General features: G+C 48.8%; 23 non-coding genes across 23 annotated transcripts; all 23 read right to left on the bottom strand.

The window, feature by feature from the left end:
* Positions 1-105: 105 nt before the first annotated feature.
* trnac-gca lies at positions 106-177 on the bottom strand. Its single transcript has one exon. It is a non-coding gene; the product is annotated as a tRNA-Cys (tRNA).
* A 685-nt stretch (positions 178-862) lies between these two features.
* trnac-gca lies at positions 863-934 on the bottom strand. Its single transcript has one exon. It is a non-coding gene; the product is annotated as a tRNA-Cys (tRNA).
* A 688-nt stretch (positions 935-1,622) lies between these two features.
* On the bottom strand, positions 1,623-1,694 carry trnac-gca. Its single transcript has one exon. It is a non-coding gene; the product is annotated as a tRNA-Cys (tRNA).
* Positions 1,695-2,064: 370 nt separating this feature from the next.
* Positions 2,065-2,175, bottom strand: trnal-caa. Its single transcript has 2 exons — positions 2,138-2,175; positions 2,065-2,110 (listed from the first exon to the last, which is right to left on the bottom strand). It is a non-coding gene; the product is annotated as a tRNA-Leu (tRNA).
* A 203-nt stretch (positions 2,176-2,378) lies between these two features.
* Positions 2,379-2,450, bottom strand: trnac-gca. Its single transcript has one exon. It is a non-coding gene; the product is annotated as a tRNA-Cys (tRNA).
* Positions 2,451-3,138: 688 nt separating this feature from the next.
* On the bottom strand, positions 3,139-3,210 carry trnac-gca. The gene has a single exon. It is a non-coding gene; the product is annotated as a tRNA-Cys (tRNA).
* Positions 3,211-3,580: 370 nt separating this feature from the next.
* On the bottom strand, positions 3,581-3,691 carry trnal-caa. The gene is made up of 2 exons: positions 3,654-3,691; positions 3,581-3,626 (listed from the first exon to the last, which is right to left on the bottom strand). It is a non-coding gene; the product is annotated as a tRNA-Leu (tRNA).
* A 203-nt stretch (positions 3,692-3,894) lies between these two features.
* trnac-gca lies at positions 3,895-3,966 on the bottom strand. Its single transcript has one exon. It is a non-coding gene; the product is annotated as a tRNA-Cys (tRNA).
* A 672-nt stretch (positions 3,967-4,638) lies between these two features.
* trnac-gca lies at positions 4,639-4,710 on the bottom strand. Its single transcript has one exon. It is a non-coding gene; the product is annotated as a tRNA-Cys (tRNA).
* A 370-nt stretch (positions 4,711-5,080) lies between these two features.
* trnal-caa lies at positions 5,081-5,191 on the bottom strand. Its single transcript has 2 exons — positions 5,154-5,191; positions 5,081-5,126 (listed from the first exon to the last, which is right to left on the bottom strand). It is a non-coding gene; the product is annotated as a tRNA-Leu (tRNA).
* Positions 5,192-5,394: 203 nt separating this feature from the next.
* On the bottom strand, positions 5,395-5,466 carry trnac-gca. The gene has a single exon. It is a non-coding gene; the product is annotated as a tRNA-Cys (tRNA).
* Positions 5,467-5,836: 370 nt separating this feature from the next.
* On the bottom strand, positions 5,837-5,947 carry trnal-caa. Its single transcript has 2 exons — positions 5,910-5,947; positions 5,837-5,882 (listed from the first exon to the last, which is right to left on the bottom strand). It is a non-coding gene; the product is annotated as a tRNA-Leu (tRNA).
* Positions 5,948-6,150: 203 nt separating this feature from the next.
* Positions 6,151-6,222, bottom strand: trnac-gca. The gene has a single exon. It is a non-coding gene; the product is annotated as a tRNA-Cys (tRNA).
* A 370-nt stretch (positions 6,223-6,592) lies between these two features.
* trnal-caa lies at positions 6,593-6,703 on the bottom strand. The gene is made up of 2 exons: positions 6,666-6,703; positions 6,593-6,638 (listed from the first exon to the last, which is right to left on the bottom strand). It is a non-coding gene; the product is annotated as a tRNA-Leu (tRNA).
* A 203-nt stretch (positions 6,704-6,906) lies between these two features.
* trnac-gca lies at positions 6,907-6,978 on the bottom strand. Its single transcript has one exon. It is a non-coding gene; the product is annotated as a tRNA-Cys (tRNA).
* Positions 6,979-7,348: 370 nt separating this feature from the next.
* trnal-caa lies at positions 7,349-7,459 on the bottom strand. The gene is made up of 2 exons: positions 7,422-7,459; positions 7,349-7,394 (listed from the first exon to the last, which is right to left on the bottom strand). It is a non-coding gene; the product is annotated as a tRNA-Leu (tRNA).
* A 203-nt stretch (positions 7,460-7,662) lies between these two features.
* On the bottom strand, positions 7,663-7,734 carry trnac-gca. Its single transcript has one exon. It is a non-coding gene; the product is annotated as a tRNA-Cys (tRNA).
* A 672-nt stretch (positions 7,735-8,406) lies between these two features.
* On the bottom strand, positions 8,407-8,478 carry trnac-gca. The gene has a single exon. It is a non-coding gene; the product is annotated as a tRNA-Cys (tRNA).
* Positions 8,479-10,349: 1,871 nt separating this feature from the next.
* Positions 10,350-10,460, bottom strand: trnal-caa. The gene is made up of 2 exons: positions 10,423-10,460; positions 10,350-10,395 (listed from the first exon to the last, which is right to left on the bottom strand). It is a non-coding gene; the product is annotated as a tRNA-Leu (tRNA).
* A 649-nt stretch (positions 10,461-11,109) lies between these two features.
* Positions 11,110-11,220, bottom strand: trnal-caa. Its single transcript has 2 exons — positions 11,183-11,220; positions 11,110-11,155 (listed from the first exon to the last, which is right to left on the bottom strand). It is a non-coding gene; the product is annotated as a tRNA-Leu (tRNA).
* Positions 11,221-12,183: 963 nt separating this feature from the next.
* On the bottom strand, positions 12,184-12,255 carry trnac-gca. Its single transcript has one exon. It is a non-coding gene; the product is annotated as a tRNA-Cys (tRNA).
* A 370-nt stretch (positions 12,256-12,625) lies between these two features.
* trnal-caa lies at positions 12,626-12,736 on the bottom strand. The gene is made up of 2 exons: positions 12,699-12,736; positions 12,626-12,671 (listed from the first exon to the last, which is right to left on the bottom strand). It is a non-coding gene; the product is annotated as a tRNA-Leu (tRNA).
* A 190-nt stretch (positions 12,737-12,926) lies between these two features.
* Positions 12,927-12,998, bottom strand: trnac-gca. The gene has a single exon. It is a non-coding gene; the product is annotated as a tRNA-Cys (tRNA).
* Between the last annotated feature and the right edge of the window lie 291 nt (positions 12,999-13,289).

A 13,289-nucleotide genomic window follows, 5' to 3' on the forward strand; every position in this document is an offset into this window, starting at 1 on the left:
ATTTTCAGTTGAAGCATTTGCTTTCAGGTCACGGAGTGACCAGTTTACCAGGCTGACACAAAAACGGCAAACGCATTTGCACACGCCAGCTTGCGTGCATGTTTGAGGGGGCACCAGGATTTGAACCTGGGACCTCTTGATCTGCAGTCAAATGCTCTACCACTGAGCTATACCCCCTGCACAGCGAGGTGGACCAGACTGTTGCTTATTTTGTATCACACTGCGGCTGAAACGCCCTCAACACTGCTGAACTCAAGCATTTCTTTTACCTGTCTGACTGTCTTCACTTTCTGGAGTGGCAAAGGCACCGCTCTCAACTGAATGCAATTACACCTTGTGCCAGAATTTTGGGTGGTAGCAAAAATAGTCAGGTCTGTAGTAAAAGAGATTTCATTGTGTTCCGTTGAGTAAAATCAGCTAATCTTCCATGGAGGACTTGGTGTTGGAAAATAGCCAGTCAGTCTCACCGGTGACCATTTTGACGTCTTTTCTCGCACAACCACTTCCCTGCGATGGGTCTGTCCATTGCCACTTCAAATAAAAGCCTATGTCAGAAGTGGGATTCGAACCCACGCCTCCATTAGGAGACTAGAAATCCCTTGTCTGAGGAAGGCACTTCGCCTTGAGTCTGGCGCCTTAGACCGCTCGGCCATCCTGACTGGCAGAGCTAAAGTGAGACGAGCTGCTCGAAGCTTGTGTTTTTTGCGGAGGAGACTGAGGAGACACATTTTCAGCAGTCCTTTCATTTTCAGTTGAAGCATTTGCTTTCAGGTCACGGAGTGACCAGTTTACCAGGCTGACACAAAAACGGCAAAACAGTTAGGCAAACGCACTTAAGCACGCCAGCTTGCGTGCATGTTTGAGGGGGCACCAGGATTTGAACCTGGGACCTCTTGATCTGCAGTCAAATGCTCTACCACTGAGCTATACCCCCTGCACAGGGAGGTGGACCAGACTGTTGCTTATTTTGTATCACACTGCGGCTGAAACGCCCTCAACACTGCTGAACTCAAGCATTTCTTTTACCTGTCTGACTGTCTTCACTCTCTGGAGTGGCAAAGGCACCGCTCTCAACTGAATGCAATTAAACCTTGTGCCAAAATTTTGGGTGGTAGCAAAAATAGTCAGGTCTGTAGTAAAAGAGCAGATTTCATTGTGTTCTGTTGAGTAAAATCAGCTAATCTTCCATGGAGGACTTGGTGTTGGAAAATAGCCAGTCAGCCTCACCGGTGTCCATTTTGACGTCTTTTCTCGCACAACCACTTCCCTGCGATGGGTCTCTCCATTGCCACTTCAAATAAAAGCCTATGTCAGAAGTGGGATTCGAACCCAAGCCTCCATTCGGAGACCAGAAATCCCTTGCCTGAGGAAGGCACTTCGCCTTGAGTCTGGCGCCTTAGACCGCTCGGCCATCCTGACTGGCAGAGCTAAAGTGAGACGAGCTGCTCGAAGCTTGTGTTTTTTGCGGAAAAGACTGAGGAGACACATTTTCAGCAGTCCTTTCATTTTCAGTTGAAGCATTTGCTTTCAGGTCACGGAGTGACCAGTTTACCAGGCTGACACAAAAACGGCAAAACAGTTAGGCAAACGCACTTAAGCACGCCAGCTTGCGTGCATGTTTGAGGGGGCACCAGGATTTGAACCTGGGACCTCTTGATCTGCAGTCAAATGCTCTACCACTGAGCTATACCCCCTGCACAGCAAGGTGGACCAGACTGTTGCTTATTTTGTATCACACTGCGGCTGAAACGCCCTCAACACTGCTGAACTCAAGCATTTCTTTTACCTGTCTGACTGTCTTCACTCTCTGGAGTGGCAAAGGCACCGCTCTCAACTGAATGCAATTTAACCTTGTGCCAGAATTTTGGGTGGTAGCAAAAATAGTCAGGTCAGTAGTAAAAGAGCAGATTTCATTGTGTTCCGTTGAGTAAAATCAGCTAATCTTCCATGGAGGACTTGGTGTTGGGGTCCAGTCAGCCTCACCGGTGTCCATTTTGACGTCTTTTCTCGCACAACCACTTCCCTGCGATGGGTCTGTCCATTGCCACTTCAAATAAAAGCCTATGTCAGAAGTGGGATTCGAACCCACGCCTCCATTCGGAGACCAGAAATCCCTTGCCTGGGGAAGGCACTTCGCCTTGAGTCTGGCGCCTTAGACCGCTCGGCCATCCTGACTGGCAGAGCTAAAGTGAGACGAGCTGCTTGAAGCTTGTGTTTTTTGCGGAGGAGACTGAGGAGACACATTTTCAGCAGTCCTTTCATTTTCAGTTGAAGCATTTGCTTTCAGGTCACGGAGTGACCAGTTTACCAGGCTGACACAAAAACGGCAAAACAGTTAGGCAAACGCACTTAAGCACGCCAGCTTGCGTGCATGTTTGAGGGGGCACCAGGATTTGAACCTGGGACCTCTTGATCTGCAGTCAAATGCTCTACCACTGAGCTATACCCCCTGCACAGGGAGGTGGACCAGACTGTTGCTTATTTTGTATCACACTGCGGCTGAAACGCCCTCAACACTGCTGAACTCAAGCATTTCTTTTACCTGTCTGACTGTCTTCACTCTCTGGAGTGGCAAAGGCACCGCTCTCAACTGAATGCAATTAAACCTTGTGCCAAAATTTTGGGTGGTAGCAAAAATAGTCAGGTCTGTAGTAAAAGAGCAGATTTCATTGTGTTCTGTTGAGTAAAATCAGCTAATCTTCCATGGAGGACTTGGTGTTGGAAAATAGCCAGTCAGCCTCACCGGTGTCCATTTTGACGTCTTTTCTCGCACAACCACTTCCCTGCGATGGGTCTCTCCATTGCCACTTCAAATAAAAGCCTATGTCAGAAGTGGGATTCGAACCCAAGCCTCCATTCGGAGACCAGAAATCCCTTGCCTGAGGAAGGCACTTCGCCTTGAGTCTGGCGCCTTAGACCGCTCGGCCATCCTGACTGGCAGAGCTAAAGTGAGACGAGCTGCTCGAAGCTTGTGTTTTTTGCGGAAAAGACTGAGGAGACACATTTTCAGCAGTCCTTTCATTTTCAGTTGAAGCATTTGCTTTCAGGTCACGGAGTGACCAGTTTACCAGGCTGACACAAAAACGGCAAAACAGTTAGGCAAACGCACTTAAGCACGCCAGCTTGCGTGCATGTTTGAGGGGGCACCAGGATTTGAACCTGGGACCTCTTGATCTGCAGTCAAATGCTCTACCACTGAGCTATACCCCCTGCACAGCAAGGTGGACCAGACTGTTGCTTATTTTGTATCACACTGCGGCTGAAACGCCCTCAACACTGCTGAACTCAAGCATTTCTTTTACCTGTCTGACTGTCTTCACTCTCTGGAGTGGCAAAGGCACCGCTCTCAACTGAATGCAATTTAACCTTGTGCCAGAATTTTGGGTGGTAGCAAAAATAGTCAGGTCAGTAGTAAAAGAGCAGATTTCATTGTGTTCCGTTGAGTAAAATCAGCTAATCTTCCATGGAGGACTTGGTGTTGGGGTCCAGTCAGCCTCACCGGTGTCCATTTTGACGTCTTTTCTCGCACAACCACTTCCCTGCGATGGGTCTGTCCATTGCCACTTCAAATAAAAGCCTATGTCAGAAGTGGGATTCGAACCCACGCCTCCATTCGGAGACCAGAAATCCCTTGCCTGGGGAAGGCACTTCGCCTTGAGTCTGGCGCCTTAGACCGCTCGGCCATCCTGACTGGCAGAGCTAAAGTGAGACGAGCTGCTTGAAGCTTGTGTTTTTTGCGGAGGAGACTGAGGAGACACATTTTCAGCAGTCCTTTCATTTTCAGTTGAAGCATTTGCTTTCAGGTCACGGAGTGACCAGTTTACCAGGCTGACACAAAAACGGCAAAACAGTTAGGCAAACGCACTTAAGCACGCCAGCTTGCGTGCATGTTTGAGGGGGCACCAGGATTTGAACCTGGGACCTCTTGATCTGCAGTCAAATGCTCTACCACTGAGCTATACCCCCTGCACAGAAAGGTGGACCAGACTGTTGCTTATTTTGTATCACACTGCGGCTGAAACGCCCTCAACACTGCTGAACTCAAGCATTTCTTTTACCTGTCTGACTGTCTTCACTCTCTGGAGTGGCAAAGGCAACGCTCTCAACTGAATGCAATTACACCTTGTGCCAGAATTTTGGGTGGTAGCAAAAATAGTCAGGTCTGTAGTAAAAGAGATTTCATTGTGTTCCGTTGAGTAAAATCAGCTAATCTTCCATGGAGGACTTGGTGTTGGAAAATAGCCAGTCAGTCTCACCGGTGACCATTTTGACGTCTTTTCTCGCACAACCACTTCCCTGCGATGGGTCTGTCCATTGCCACTTCAAATAAAAGCCTATGTCAGAAGTGGGATTCGAACCCACGCCTCCATTAGGAGACTAGAAATCCCTTGTCTGAGGAAGGCACTTCGCCTTGAGTCTGGCGCCTTAGACCGCTCGGCCATCCTGACTGGCAGAGCTAAAGTGAGACGAGCTGCTCGAAGCTTGTGTTTTTTGCGGAGGAGACTGAGGAGACACATTTTCAGCAGTCCTTTCATTTTCAGTTGAAGCATTTGCTTTCAGGTCACGGAGTGACCAGTTTACCAGGCTGACACAAAAACGGCAAACGCATTTGCGCACGCCAGCTTGCGTGCATGTTTGAGGGGGCACCAGGATTTGAACCTGGGACCTCTTGATCTGCAGTCAAATGCTCTACCACTGAGCTATACCCCCTGTACAGAAAGGTGGACCAGACTGTTGCTTATTTTGTATCACACTGCGGCTGAAACGCCCTCAACACTGCTGAACTCAAGCATTTCTTTTACCTGTCTGACTGTCTTCACTCTCTGGAGTGGCAAAGGCAACGCTCTCAACTGAATGCAATTACACCTTGTGCCAGAATTTTGGGTGGTAGCAAAAATAGTCAGGTCTGTAGTAAAAGAGCAGATTTCATTTTGTTCCTTTGAGTAAAATCAGCTAATCTTCCATGGAGGACTTGGTGTTGGGGTCCAGTCAGCCTCACCGGTGTCCATTTTGACGTCTTTTCTCGCACAACCACTTCCCTGCGATGGGTCTGTCCATTGCCACTTCAAATAAAAGCCTATGTCAGAAGTGGGATTCGAACCCACGCCTCCATTCGGAGACCAGAAATCCCTTGCCTGAGGAAGGCACGTCGCCTTGAGTCTGGCGCCTTAGACCGCTCGGCCATCCTGACTGGCAGAGCTAAAGTGAGACGAGCTGCTCGAAGCTTGTGTTTTTTGCGGAAAAGACTGAGGAGAAACATTTTCAGCAGTCCTTTCATTTTCAGTTGAAGCATTTGCTTTCAGGTCACGGAGTGACCAGTTTACCAGGCTGACACAAAAACGGCAAAACAGTTAGGCAAACGCACTTAAGCACGCCAGCTTGCGTGCATGTTTGAGGGGGCACCAGGATTTGAACCTGGGACCTCTTGATCTGCAGTCAAATGCTCTACCACTGAGCTATACCCCCTGCACAGGGAGGTGGACCAGACTGTTGCTTATTTTGTATCACACTGCGGCTGAAACGCCCTCAACACTGCTGAACTCAAGCATTTCTTTTACCTGTCTGACTGTCTTCACTCTCTGGAGTGGCAAAGGCACCGCTCTCAACTGAATGCAATTTAACCTTGTGCCAGAATTTTGGGTGGTAGCAAAAATAGTCAGGTCAGTAGTAAAAGAGCAGATTTCATTGTGTTCCGTTGAGTAAAATCAGCTAATCTTCCATGGAGGACTTGGTGTTGGGGTCCAGTCAGCCTCACCGGTGTCCATTTTGACGTCTTTTCTCGCACAACCACTTCCCTGCGATGGGTCTGTCCATTGCCACTTCAAATAAAAGCCTATGTCAGAAGTGGGATTCGAACCCACGCCTCCATTCGGAGACCAGAAATCCCTTGCCTGGGGAAGGCACTTCGCCTTGAGTCTGGCGCCTTAGACCGCTCGGCCATCCTGACTGGCAGAGCTAAAGTGAGACGAGCTGCTTGAAGCTTGTGTTTTTTGCGGAGGAGACTGAGGAGACACATTTTCAGCAGTCCTTTCATTTTCAGTTGAAGCATTTGCTTTCAGGTCACGGAGTGACCAGTTTACCAGGCTGACACAAAAACGGCAAAACAGTTAGGCAAACGCACTTAAGCACGCCAGCTTGCGTGCATGTTTGAGGGGGCACCAGGATTTGAACCTGGGACCTCTTGATCTGCAGTCAAATGCTCTACCACTGAGCTATACCCCCTGCACAGAAAGGTGGACCAGACTGTTGCTTATTTTGTATCACACTGCGGCTGAAACGCCCTCAACACTGCTGAACTCAAGCATTTCTTTTACCTGTCTGACTGTCTTCACTCTCTGGAGTGGCAAAGGCAACGCTCTCAACTGAATGCAATTACACCTTGTGCCAGAATTTTGGGTGGTAGCAAAAATAGTCAGGTCTGTAGTAAAAGAGCAGATTTCATTTTGTTCCTTTGAGTAAAATCAGCTAATCTTCCATGGAGGACTTGGTGTTGGGGTCCAGTCAGCCTCACCGGTGTCCATTTTGACGTCTTTTCTCGCACAACCACTTCCCTGCGATGGGTCTGTCCATTGCCACTTCAAATAAAAGCCTATGTCAGAAGTGGGATTCGAACCCACGCCTCCATTCGGAGACCAGAAATCCCTTGCCTGAGGAAGGCACGTCGCCTTGAGTCTGGCGCCTTAGACCGCTCGGCCATCCTGACTGGCAGAGCTAAAGTGAGACGAGCTGCTCGAAGCTTGTGTTTTTTGCGGAAAAGACTGAGGAGAAACATTTTCAGCAGTCCTTTCATTTTCAGTTGAAGCATTTGCTTTCAGGTCACGGAGTGACCAGTTTACCAGGCTGACACAAAAACGGCAAAACAGTTAGGCAAACGCACTTAAGCACGCCAGCTTGCGTGCATGTTTGAGGGGGCACCAGGATTTGAACCTGGGACCTCTTGATCTGCAGTCAAATGCTCTACCACTGAGCTATACCCCCTGCACAGGGAGGTGGACCAGACTGTTGCTTATTTTGTATCACACTGCGGCTGAAACGCCCTCAACACTGCTGAACTCAAGCATTTCTTTTACCTGTCTGACTGTCTTCACTCTCTGGAGTGGCAAAGGCACCGCTCTCAACTGAATGCAATTTAACCTTGTGCCAGAATTTTGGGTGGTAGCAAAAATAGTCAGGTCAGTAGTAAAAGAGCAGATTTCATTGTGTTCCGTTGAGTAAAATCAGCTAATCTTCCATGGAGGACTTGGTGTTGGGGTCCAGTCAGCCTCACCGGTGTCCATTTTGACGTCTTTTCTCGCACAACCACTTCCCTGCGATGGGTCTGTCCATTGCCACTTCAAATAAAAGCCTATGTCAGAAGTGGGATTCGAACCCACGCCTCCATTCGGAGACCAGAAATCCCTTGCCTGGGGAAGGCACTTCGCCTTGAGTCTGGCGCCTTAGACCGCTCGGCCATCCTGACTGGCAGAGCTAAAGTGAGACGAGCTGCTTGAAGCTTGTGTTTTTTGCGGAGGAGACTGAGGAGACACATTTTCAGCAGTCCTTTCATTTTCAGTTGAAGCATTTGCTTTCAGGTCACGGAGTGACCAGTTTACCAGGCTGACACAAAAACGGCAAAACAGTTAGGCAAACGCACTTAAGCACGCCAGCTTGCGTGCATGTTTGAGGGGGCACCAGGATTTGAACCTGGGACCTCTTGATCTGCAGTCAAATGCTCTACCACTGAGCTATACCCCCTGCACAGAAAGGTGGACCAGACTGTTGCTTATTTTGTATCACACTGCGGCTGAAACGCCCTCAACACTGCTGAACTCAAGCATTTCTTTTACCTGTCTGACTGTCTTCACTCTCTGGAGTGGCAAAGGCAACGCTCTCAACTGAATGCAATTACACCTTGTGCCAGAATTTTGGGTGGTAGCAAAAATAGTCAGGTCTGTAGTAAAAGAGATTTCATTGTGTTCCGTTGAGTAAAATCAGCTAATCTTCCATGGAGGACTTGGTGTTGGAAAATAGCCAGTCAGCCTCACCGGTGTCCATTTTGACGTCTTTTCTCGCACAACCACTTCCCTGCGATGGGTCTGTCCATTGCCACTTCAAATAAAAGCCTATGTCAGAAGTGGGATTCAAACCCACGCCTCCATTCGGAGACCAGAAATCCCTTGCCTGGGGAAGGCACTTCGCCTTGAGTCTGGCGCCTTAGACCGCTCGGCCATCCTGACTGGCAGAGCTAAAGTGAGACGAGCTGCTCGAAGCTTGTGTTTTTTACGGAGGAGACTGAGGAGACACATTTTCAGCAGTCCTTTCATTTTCAGTTGAAGCATTTGCTTTCAGGTCACGGAGTGACCAGTTTACCAGGCTGACACAAAAACGGCAAACGCATTTGCACACGCCAGCTTGCGTGCATGTTTGAGGGGGCACCAGGATTTGAACCTGGGACCTCTTGATCTGCAGTCAAATGCTCTACCACTGAGCTATACCCCCTGCACAGCGAGGTGGACCAGACTGTTGCTTATTTTGTATCACACTGCGGCTGAAACGCCCTCAACACTGCTGAACTCAAGCATTTCTTTTACCTGTCTGACTGTCTTCACTTTCTGGAGTGGCAAAGGCACCGCTCTCAACTGAATGCAATTACACCTTGTGCCAGAATTTTGGGTGGTAGCAAAAATAGTCAGGTCTGTAGTAAAAGAGATTTCATTGTGTTCCGTTGAGTAAAATCAGCTAATCTTCCATGGAGGACTTGGTGTTGGAAAATAGCCAGTCAGCCTCACCGGTGACCATTTTGACGTCTTTTCTCGCACAACCACTTCCCTGCGATGGGTCTGTCCATTGCCACTTCAAATAAAAGCCTATGTCAGAAGTGGGATTCGAACCCACGCCTCCATTAGGAGACTAGAAATCCCTTGTCTGAGGAAGGCACTTCGCCTTGAGTCTGGCGCCTTAGACCGCTCGGCCATCCTGACTGGCAGAGCTAAAGTGAGACGAGCTGCTCGAAGCTTGTGTTTTTTGCGGAGGAGACTGAGGAGACACATTTTCAGCAGTCCTTTCATTTTCAGTTGAAGCATTTGCTTTCAGGTCACGGAGTGACCAGTTTACCAGGCTGTCACAAAAACGGCAAAGCAGTTAGGCAAACGCATTTGCGCAGGCCAGTTTGCGTGCATGTTTGAGGGGGCACCAGGATTTGAACCTGGGACCTCTTGATCTGCAGTCAAATGCTCTACCACTGAGCAATACCCCCTGCACAGCGAGGTGGACCAGATTGTTGCTTATTTTGTATCACACTGCGGCTGAAACGCCCTCAACACTGCTGAACTCAAGCATTTCTTTTACCTGTCTGACTGTCTTCACTTTCTGGAGTGGCAAAGGCACCGCTCTCAACTGAATGCAATTACAACTTGTGCCAGAATTTTGGGTGGTAGCAAAAATAGTCAGGTCTGTAGTAAAAGAGATTTCATTGTGTTCCGTTGAGTAAAATCAGCTAATCTTCCATGGAGGACTTGGTGTTGGAAAATAGCCAGTCAGTCTCACCGGTGACCATTTTGACGTCTTTTCTCGCACAACCACTTCCCTGCGATGGGTCTGTCCATTGCCACTTCAAATAAAAGCCTATGTCAGAAGTGGGATTCGAACCCACGCCTCCATTAGGAGACTAGAAATCCCTTGTCTGAGGAAGGCACTTCGCCTTGAGTCTGGCGCCTTAGACCGCTCGGCCATCCTGACTGGCAGAGCTAAAGTGAGACGAGCTGCTCGAAGCTTGTGTTTTTTGCGGAGGAGACTGAGGAGACACATTTTCAGCAGTCCTTTCATTTTCAGTTGAAGCATTTGCTTTCAGGTCACGGAGTGACCAGTTTACCAGGCTGACACAAAAACGGCAAACGCATTTGCGCACGCCAGCTTGCGTGCATGTTTGAGGGGGCACCAGGATTTGAACCTGGGACCTCTTGATCTGCAGTCAAATGATCTACCACTGAGCTATACCCCCTGCACAGAAAGGTGGACCAGACTGTTGCTTATTTTGTATCACACTGCGGCTGAAACGCCCTCAACACTGCTGAACTCAAGCATTTCTTTTACCTGTCTGACTGTCTTCACTCTCTGGAGTGGCAAAGGCAACGCTCTCAACTGAATGCAATTACACCTTGTGCCAGAATTTTGGGTGGTAGCAAAAATAGTCAGGTCTGTAGTAAAAGAGCAGATTTCATTTTGTTCCTTTGAGTAAAATCAGCTAATCTTCCATGGAGGACTTGGTGTTGGGGTCCAGTCAGCCTCACCGGTGTCCATTTTGACGTCTTTTCTCGCACAACCACTTCCCTGCGATGGGTCTGTCCATTGCCACTTCAAATAAAAGCCTATGTCAGAAGTGGGATTCGAACCCACGCCTCCATTCGGAGACCAGAAATCCCTTGCCTGAGGAAGGCACGTCGCCTTGAGTCTGGCGCCTTAGACCGCTCGGCCATCCTGACTGGCAGAGCTAAAGTGAGACGAGCTGCTCGAAGCTTGTGTTTTTTGCGGAAAAGACTGAGGAGAAACATTTTCAGCAGTCCTTTCATTTTCAGTTGAAGCATTTGCTTTCAGGTCACGGAGTGACCAGTTTACCAGGCTGACACAAAAACGGCAAAACAGTTAGGCAAACGCACTTAAGCACGCCAGCTTGCGTGCATGTTTGAGGGGGCACCACGATTTGAACCTGGGACCTCTTGATCTGCAGTCAAATGCTCTACCACTGAGCTATACCCCCTGCACAGGGAGGTGGACCAGACTGTTGCTTATTTTGTATCACACTGCGGCTGAAACGCCCTCAACACTGCTGAACTCAAGCATTTCTTTTACCTGTCTGACTGTCTTCACTCTCTGGAGTGGCAAAGGCACCGCTCTCAACTGAATGCAATTAAACCTTGTGCCAAAATTTTGGGTGGTAGCAAAAATAGTCAGGTCTGTAGTAAAAGAGCAGATTTCATTGTGTTCCGTTGAGTAAAATCAGCTAATCTTCCATGGAGGACTTGGTGTTGGAAAATAGCCAGTCAGCCTCAACGGTGTCCATTTTGACGTCTTTTCTCGCACAACCATTTCCCTGCGATGGGTCTGTCCATTGCCACTTCAAGTAAAAGCCTATGTCAGAAGTGGGATTCGAACCCACGCCTCCATTCGGAGACCAGAAATCCCTTGCCTGAGGAAGGCCCTTCGCCTTGAGTCTGGCGCCTTAGACCGCTCGGCCATCCTGACTGGCAGAGCTAAAGTGAGACGAGCTGCTCGAAGCTTGTGTTTTTTGCGGAAAAGACTGAGGAGACTCATTTTCAGCAGTCCTTTCATTTTCAGTTGAAGCATTTGCTTTCAGGTCACGGAGTGACCAGTTTACCAGGCTGTCACAAAAACGGCGAAACAGTTAGGCAAACGCATTTGCGCACGCCAGCTTGCGTGCATGTTTGAGGGGGCACCAGGATTTGAACCTGGGACCTCTTGATCTGCAGTCAAATGCTCTACCACTGAGCTATACCCCGTGCACAGCGAGGTGGACCAGACTGTTGCTTATTTTGTATCACACTGCGGCTGAAACGCCCTCAACACTGCTGAACTCAAGCATTTCTTTTACCTGTCTGACTGTCTTCACTCTCTGGAGTGGCAAAGGCACCGCTCTCAACTGAATGCAATTAAACCTTGTGCCAAAATTTTGGGTGGTAGCAAAAATAGTCAGGTCTGTAGTAAAAGAGCAGATTTCATTGTGTTCTGTTGAGTAAAATCAGCTAATCTTCCATGGAGGACTTGGTGTTGGAAAATAGCCAGTCAGCCTCACCGGTGTCCATTTTGACGTCTTTTCTCGCACAACCACTTCCCTGCGATGGGTCTGTCCATTGCCACTTCAAATAAAAGCCTATGTCAGAAGTGGGATTCGAACCCAAGCCTCCATTCGGAGACCAGAAATCCCTTGCCTGAGGAAGGCACTTCGCCTTGAGTCTGGCGCCTTAGACCGCTCGGCCATCCTAACTGGCAGAGCTAAAGTGAGACGAGCTGCTCGAAGCTTGTGTTTTTTGCGGAAAAGACTGAGGAGACACATTTTCAGCAGTCCTTTCATTTTCAGTTGAAGCATTTGCTTTCAGGTCACGGAGTGACCAGTTTACCAGGCTGACACAAAAACGGCAAAACAGTTAGGCAAACGCACTTAAGCACGCCAGCTTGCGTGCATGTTTGAGGGGGCACCAGGATTTGAACCTGGGACCTCTTGATCTGCAGTCAAATGCTCTACCACTGAGCTATACCCCCTGCACAGCAAGGTGGACCAGACTGTTGCTTATTTTGTATCACACTGCGGCTGAAACGCCCTCAACACTGCTGAACTCAAGCATTTCTTTTACCTGTCTGACTGTCTTCACTCTCTGGAGTGGCAAAGGCACCGCTCTCAACTGAATGCAATTTAACCTTGTGCCAGAATTTTGGGTGGTAGCAAAAATAGTCAGGTCAGTAGTAAAAGAGCAGATTTCATTGTGTTCCGTTGAGTAAAATCAGCTAATCTTCCATGGAGGACTTGGTGTTGGGGTCCAGTCAGCCTCACCGGTGTCCATTTTGACGTCTTTTCTCGCACAACCACTTCCCTGCGATGGGTCTGTCCATTGCCACTTCAAATAAAAGCCTATGTCAGAAGTGGGATTCGAACCCACGCCTCCATTCGGAGACCAGAAATCCCTTGCCTGAGGAAGGCCCTTCGCCTTGAGTCTGGCGCCTTAGACCGCTCGGCCATCCTGACTGGCAGAGCTAAAGTGAGACGAGCTGCTCGAAGCTTGTGTTTTTTGCGGAGGAGACTGAGGAGACACATTTTCAGCAGTCCTTTCATTTTCAGTTGAAGCATTTGCTTTCAGGTCACGGAGTGACCAGTTTACCAGGCTGACACAAAAACAGCAAACGCATTTGCGCACGCCAGCTTGCGTGCATGTTTGAGGGGGCACCAGGATTTGAACCTGGGACCTCTTGATCTGCAGTCAAATGCTCTACCACTGAGCTATACCCCCTGCACAGCAAGGTGGACCAGACTGTTGCTTATTTTGTATCACACTGCGGCTGAAACGCCCTCAACACTGCTGAACTCAAGCATTTCTTTTACCTGTCTGACTGTCTTCACTCTCTGGAGTGGCAAAGGCAACGCTTTCAACTGAATGCAATTACACCTTGTGCCAGAATTTTGGGTGGTAGCAAAAATAGTCAGGTCTGTAGTAAAAAAGCAGATTTCATTGTGTTCCGTTGAGTAAAATCAGCTAATCTTCCATGGAGGACTTGGTGTTGGAAAATAGCCAGTCAGCCTC

Source organism: Alosa sapidissima, chromosome 8, assembly GCF_018492685.1.
Source record: "Alosa sapidissima isolate fAloSap1 chromosome 8, fAloSap1.pri, whole genome shotgun sequence".
NCBI classification, from domain to species: Eukaryota; Metazoa; Chordata; class Actinopteri; order Clupeiformes; family Clupeidae; genus Alosa; species Alosa sapidissima.